The sequence below is a fragment of the Podarcis erhardii genome (assembly GCF_964252035.2).
Source record: "Podarcis erhardii genome assembly, chromosome: Z".
NCBI lineage: Eukaryota > Metazoa > Chordata > Lepidosauria > Squamata > Lacertidae > Podarcis > Podarcis erhardii.
In genome coordinates, this window is record NC_138504.1 from 7,391,321 (window position 1) to 7,398,130 (window position 6,810).

The following is a 6,810-nucleotide window of genomic DNA, read 5'->3' on the forward strand; positions in this document are numbered from 1 at the left end:
GTGGTCAGATTCTGCTTGCAGTTTTTGCACAGGCATCTGTGAGAATAAGATGCTGAACTTGGGCCACTGGCCTGATCCAGGCAGCTTTCTTATGTTACAAAGGAAGACTTCCAAGAAAGAGCCTTGCAGCACTGTTGCACCCATGTTTACTTGGAAATTAGTCCTACTGAATTCAGTGGGGCTTCTTCCCATGTTGGTGGGATTGTAGCCTTTGCAATTTTTGGTAGAGCTGCCTGTGGTGCCAAGTAAAAACATGAATAAATGACTAAAACAAAATAAGAATAAATGACTAAAACAAAATAAGAATAAATGACTAAAACAGAATCCTTGTGTCTGAATAGCAAACTCCTGGCTGCTTAGGCTTCTGCCAGTGAAACGGTCCTCTTCTGATCTCACGACAGTGGAAAGGCACACCATGCAGTGACCCCTTGGAAGGCATGGCTGAGGAGTCAGACTCTTAATTCAGGGACACTGAGAACCTAGAATGTTTTTGTTCCTCCCCCGGAAAGGGAGAAATGGTTACAAAATAAAAATAAATTGGAAAAAAGATACTCAAAGAAACAGCCAGTACATAGTTCACATAAGAGATGCAGAGAAAAAGTAAAATGCCACAGTGCTGGAATGGTTTTAAAATTTCTGATTTTGGAGTGCATTATGTGCAGTGATGGAGCTTCATGCTCCAGAACCAGGTGGCAGAGAGCACGTGGGTGTGTGGCTGGCACTTGTCCAGGGGGTGTGGCACCCAGGATGGGGGGGCAGCCACAATGGTACCCCACCGAGATCGCACTGCCGGGGGCACTGCGCTCCCCCGCATCCCTCTTCCTCCACCAGTGATTAGGTGACTTTCTGAAACTTGCAGCATTTCTTGGAGTGCTACATTAAAAGTATTCTCTTGGAAGTCTCCCATTGTAACATAAGAAAGCTACCTGGTGGCCTCCTGCCCCGTGGTGGCAAGCTAGCAAGCAGAAAGAGGCAATGGCCCAGTGCTGGAATGCTGTGGAGCAATGAGAAGGCAAGCACAAAGTTTACTTGCTGGTGGGATCGCTACTTGAAGGCGACTGATATTCAGCTCTGAAGCTGGTTGATGTCTGGCAATGGACCTGGCGAGGCTGCAGCTGGTGGATGGTTGGCGGAAGAGTTTGCATTCAGGCTAGTGGATGCCACGAGGCTACGCTGGCTGAGATGGATGCAAACTGGTTTGGAAGCCTTGTTTGTGAACAGGCAGCCAAACAGAGGAGGAGTGGGGGGGATGCTGTGGATGGGGGCCATCCCACTCACCTGTTTGCCTTTGCCTTACAGGGATGTCTGGAGCCGGTGAGGTTTTCCCCAAGTCCAGCCTTCAAAGTCATGAGGAGAACCGAAGGACGTCCCTATTTAAATTGGAGAAATGAATGTGAAATCCTGGCAGTGAGCAATGGACAAGGCCGTGGCCAGACCTGAGAGAAGGAGCTTTGAAAGGAGACTGCAGGTGGACATCTGCTGCGCTGCAAGTGATGGGGCAGTGGAGAGAGAGAAGAAAATGAGGAAGGAAACATTAGACCACATTAGGTGCACCATTGGAAGTGCTATGAAGATGCATTGAACAGGAATGGCTTCCCCTCAGGGATTCTTGGAACTGTAGGTGCTTAAGGGGACAGAGAGTTGCTAGGGGGGTTAGGTTTAGGGTAGGGGTTAGGGGTAGGGGTAGGGTTCGGGGTAGGGTTCCCTTCTTGTGAGGGAACTCTGGGAATTTTAGCTCTAATTAAGGGTTTAGGGGTAGGGGTAGGGGTAGGGTTCCCTTACTGCCAGGGAACTCTGGGAATTGTAGCTCTAGTTAAGGGTTAAGGATTAGTGTTAGAGTTAGAGTTAAGGTTAGCGTCAGGGTTAGGGGTAGGGTTCCCTTCTTGCCTGGGAACTCTGGGAATTGTAGCTCTAGTTAAGGGTTAAGGATTAGTGTTAGAGTTAGAGTTAGAGTTAGAGTTAGCGTCAGGGTTAGGGGTAGGGTTTCCTTCTTGCCTGGGAACTCTGGGAATTGTAGCTCTAGTTAAGGGTTAGGGTTAGGGTTAGGGTTAGGGTTAGGGTTAGGGTTAGGGTTAGCGTTAGCGTCAGGAGTAGGGTTAGGGTTAGGAGTAGAGTTCCCTTCTTGGCAGGAAACTCTGGGAGGGGAGCAGGGGGGCCTCCTAACAGCTCTCTGCACCCTTTTCAAACTATAGCTCCCAGATTCTTTGGAGAAGAAGCCACGAGTGTTTAAAGCGGCTTCATAACGCTTTAAATGGTGTGGATGTGGCCCTGGCTTCCCTCACCCCACTGCCTCTTATTATTGAGGAATCGAAAGGATTTCTCCACTCAAATCTCTCGGAAACAGGAAGAAGAAAGATTTTGTATCTGATGCCATTTTGAAATGTCTTAACTTGAAATGCCAATAAAGGTGTTTGGATTGGATTGGATTGGATTGGATTGGATTGGATTGGATTGGATTATGATTAACATGGGAAGTGGAATGGTAAAATGTTAATGAGGTGGATACGATACTTCTGTAAATTGGCATGCCCCTTATTGTGGGCGTGGAAGGAGGGACTTGCGGCTGGACAAGTGACATTAGAAGATGTGTTTTTCCTGATGAAGATGTGCCTGATCTTGGGTTACCCCACTTGCAAGTATGTATAATAAAAAGTTTTCTTAATTCACCTATTTTGTCCAGATCACTTTATTTAAAAGGATCCAGAGACCTTAACTCAAAGGAACCAGTTTATGTCTCACAAAGGGCAAAACAAATAATACCAATCCCTCAGCTGCCAAAACAAACAGTCTTGCAGCACTGCAAAAACTAACAGATTTGGGGGGCAAGGGCAACTTTTTAAAAATGGGGGGGGGTCAGGGAGTCTTGGTTTTTGAGGGTGCCATGGAGTCCACATGCCACACATGTCACAAGGGGGAGGTCCTCAGTCATCATTTCTTTATTAATAAATGCCCCCCTTGAGGCCAAGTTTCCCCAGCCCTGTCTATGTATGGTCTCCTGTGATGTCACAAACAGACATAGCAGCTGAGGGGAAAGAGGCACTTTCTTATTCTAGAATGTCAAACACAGGAGGGGAACATCTTTCAGCCCAGGGGCTGCATTTCCCTCCACACAACACTAGTCAAATGTACAAATGATCATTTGGGGGGGGGGGTTTCTCTCCCTCCCCCACCTGCCCAGCAGTTTCCCTGCCTGCTGTCTCCCCCTCCATCATCCCACTGGCATTGCATCCTCCCCCAGCCCCCCCCCCAGCTTGCTGCACCCCAAGGCATATTGTACTCACCTGAACCCTTGCAGGAAGAGGGGCAGGGCACAATGGGAAGGGGCAGGGTGACCGGGGTGCTTAAACCACACCCCTTTCCCAGCGGAAGTGGATGGGGGGGGGGGTCCTCCAAGAGAGAACAACAGGACAGAACAAAGAACACAGAAGACGGAAGTGGCACACTTCCAAAGTGTTTCCACACTTCCAAAGAATGGAATGCCAACACACAAAGCTTGTGATCCAGTAGTCACACACACTCCGCAGCACGGGAGAGAATACAGCTCCTGTCATCCAGCACCCCCTTCTCTGTTTCTCTTGAACTCTTTGACTTTAACTCTTCAGTGCTGTCCAAACTTTCTTCAAAGATTTGATGAAGTGAAGGGCCATGAGGGCTGACCAAAGGGCTGACCAAAGTTGTTAACCTTTTTTTTAGGATTACTAAACCGAACGGACTAGGCCCCCAAAACAGACTTTGGACATGCCTGATTTAAGCGCCTTGTGCAGACAGTTTTAAGATTTCCTGGATGATTTAAGCGTATGAGTTGTGTGGATGGCTTCTGGAAGACCTAAACTTCTTCATCTTGTGCAGCTTGTAGAGGGAGAACATTTGCTCTTCAGAAATCTGGGCACTCTTTTTTCAGCTTGTCATAGTCCACATTCACCACATAGTACTGGAAGGCGGAAGCACAGCTCTTAGGATGGCAAGCGTTATCTCCCGCTTGGACTACTGCCATGCAATCTACATGGGGCTACCTTTGAAGGTAACTCAAACTACAACTAATCCAGAATGCGGCAGCTTGACTGCTGACTGGGGGTGGCCACCAGAACCATATAGCACCAATCCTAAAGGCTCCTAGTATGTTGACAAGCACAATTAAAAGTGTTGGTGTTGGCCTTTAAAGCCCTAAATGGCCTCAGCCCAGTATACCTGAAGGAGCGTCTCCACTCCCATCGTTCAGCCCAGACATTGAGGTCCAGCTCCGAGGGCCTTCTTGTGGTTCCCTCACTGCAGGAAGTGAGGTTACAGAAAACCAGGCATAGGGCCTCCTCAGTGATGGCATCCTCCCTGTGAAATGCCCCCCCCCCCCGGTCAGATGTCAAGGAGATAAAGAACTACAGAACTTTTAGAAGATACCTGAAGGCAGCCTGTATCAGGAAGTTTTTTATGTTTGACATTTTTATATATATTTTACTGGAAGCCGCCCATAGTAGCTGGGGATAAGTAATAAAATATTATTTTTATTTATTTAACTAAGAGAAAAGTTATGAACTAAGCACACAACCAAGATGTAGCATGTGCACCATTTCATGTTTTACTGGAAAACCTTAGGTCACTGTTAAATGGTAGGCAGGGCCTTGGGGGGAAATTCCCCCTTGAATCTGACTTATGACTTCAGCACTGCCACTACAGAGTGACAGTGTCATCATAATTTCACTATGGCAACCAGCTGCTTCATTTCCACTTATTTGAAAGGCAGGTCACTGAGTATTTTATTTATTTATTTATTTTTGTATATAATATTTATTAAGTTTTCCATTTTAATAATTCAAAAAGAACCACATTAAAACATTCCAAATTACAATACAATTAAAAAGGCAAATATAAATGCCAAATTATATATCTTTGGGTGGCTACCCAAGCTCTGAATTTCACGGAGTGCTAATAATCTAATATCACATTGCATTTCTTAATTAGCCAATAAACCATTCCGATGTTAATCCTTGGCTTAATTTTCATTTATGTTTACAACCACTAGTCTGTTCAAACTTTCGTCTTCATAGTTCTGTGTGAAATATTTTCCCCTGTTGTCCACATTCCAGCAATTCCATTTTTGATTTCTGCCAACAAGAGCCAAAATACGCCACAGTCCCAGACAAAAAAGACACCATTAACTCCAGACAGCCATCCAGAATTCGCTTCCATAGTCTCGCACCATCTCCCAACATGCTGGTACCTCTGCAAAAACAAAGTAGCTCCAGTCCAGAATTTTAGCAGCAGTGTTATTTCAAGTCCACTTGCGTATTTCAAACTGTTACCTTTCAGGGGAGGTTTACCAGATAACACTGCAAATACATATATATCAAAAGAGAATAAAAAAGGCTCACCTCCCCTTGGGGTTGTACAATTAATCCATCAATTAATTCAATGAGTGGGTCAGGCCTTTGTACTGTTGTTTCTGCTCCTCAGCGATCTCTAGTTTCATTTTCTATAAACAGAGATATTTTAACTGCGTCATAAAAAAAAGGTAAAGGACCCCTGACAGTTAAGTCCAGTTGCAGATGACTCTGGGGTTGCGGCGCTCATCTCACTTTACAGGCCAAGGGAGCCAGCGTTTTTCCGTGGACAGTTTTTCTGGAACATGTGGCCAGCATGACTAAGCCGCTTCTGGCACAACGGAACACCAAAACCAGAGCAGCGCACGGAAATGCCGCTTACCTTCCCGACGGAGCGGTACCTATTTATCTACTTGCACTTTTTGGAGTGCTTTCGAACTGCTAGGTTGGTAGGAGCTGGGACTGAGCAATGGGAGCTCACCCTGTCACAGGGATTCAAACCGCCGACCTTCTGATTGGCAAGCCCAAGACACTCAGTGGTTTAGACCACATCACCACCCACATCATAGTCCACCATTAATCCTGGGCAGATATCCAAAACTCTGTCTTGGCCTCCTTCCAGCTGTTAATGAGATGATGCCTTTACACTGAAACGATAGTTCCATCAGGAATTCCTTTCATCTTTCCCTTAATGATCATTGCCAGAATCATAGTCAAAATTTCACACAGTCCGTTTCGTAATTAAAGATAGCGTCCACTTACATATTTCAAGCCATTGTGTTTTGGTCCCGACAAAAGTCTTTCTCCAGATCAAATCCTTTTCAGTGGCTGATTAAATTAGCAAGTTATTTTATCTCTGCTGGTTCAGAGCATGCCTGTTAGTTAAGTCTGAATTTTTATCTTAAAAAACAGTTGTCCTTTGTTCATGGCACCAGCTTTGGAAAGTTGCCACAACCGTATGGCTTACACCCAGTGTCCCCTCCCCCCTCTTCCTTTTGGAAGGGCAGCAGGTATCAGACGATCCGCAGGTGGAGTGCCCCCCCAACCCTGGGAGGGTTGGGAGGATAATTACTCCCATATTATCCTCAATTACCAGCACGGAAGGGCTCCGGTGTAATCGGCACAGCCAATCGTCATGGCAGACAAACAGGAAGTGTGAGGTCATTGAGTATTTAAACATTAAAGCCCAAACGAAGCTTTTGTTTTTCTTTAGGTCTCAGTTGTTTGAGAGCTAGAGATCACAAAATGGTGAAAGAACATTTTGTGAAAGCCTAGAATAATAGTAATAATAATTTATTATTTATATCCCACCCATCTGAAGTGCTCCGTTTTAGTTTTTTATTTCAGTGGACTCAAGCAAGGCTTAATTGGATTGCATTGAAAGCTTTTGAACTCCCAGAACAAGCCCTTAAACCTTTTAACAGCTCAAGTTGTACCCAAACAGTGACATTATGCAAAACCAGACACCTCATTTTCATTGTTTATCCTTACTCAG

General features: G+C 45.6%; 1 long non-coding RNA gene across 1 annotated transcript; it reads right to left on the reverse strand.

Moving 5' to 3' along the window:
- Nucleotides 1-4,774: 4,774 nt before the first annotated feature.
- On the reverse strand, nt 4,775-6,586 carry LOC309333307. The gene is made up of 3 exons (XR_014152461.1): nt 6,078-6,586; nt 5,367-5,467; nt 4,775-5,217 (listed from the first exon to the last, which is right to left on the reverse strand). It is a non-coding gene; the product is annotated as an uncharacterized lncRNA (long non-coding RNA).
- Between the last annotated feature and the right edge of the window lie 224 nt (nt 6,587-6,810).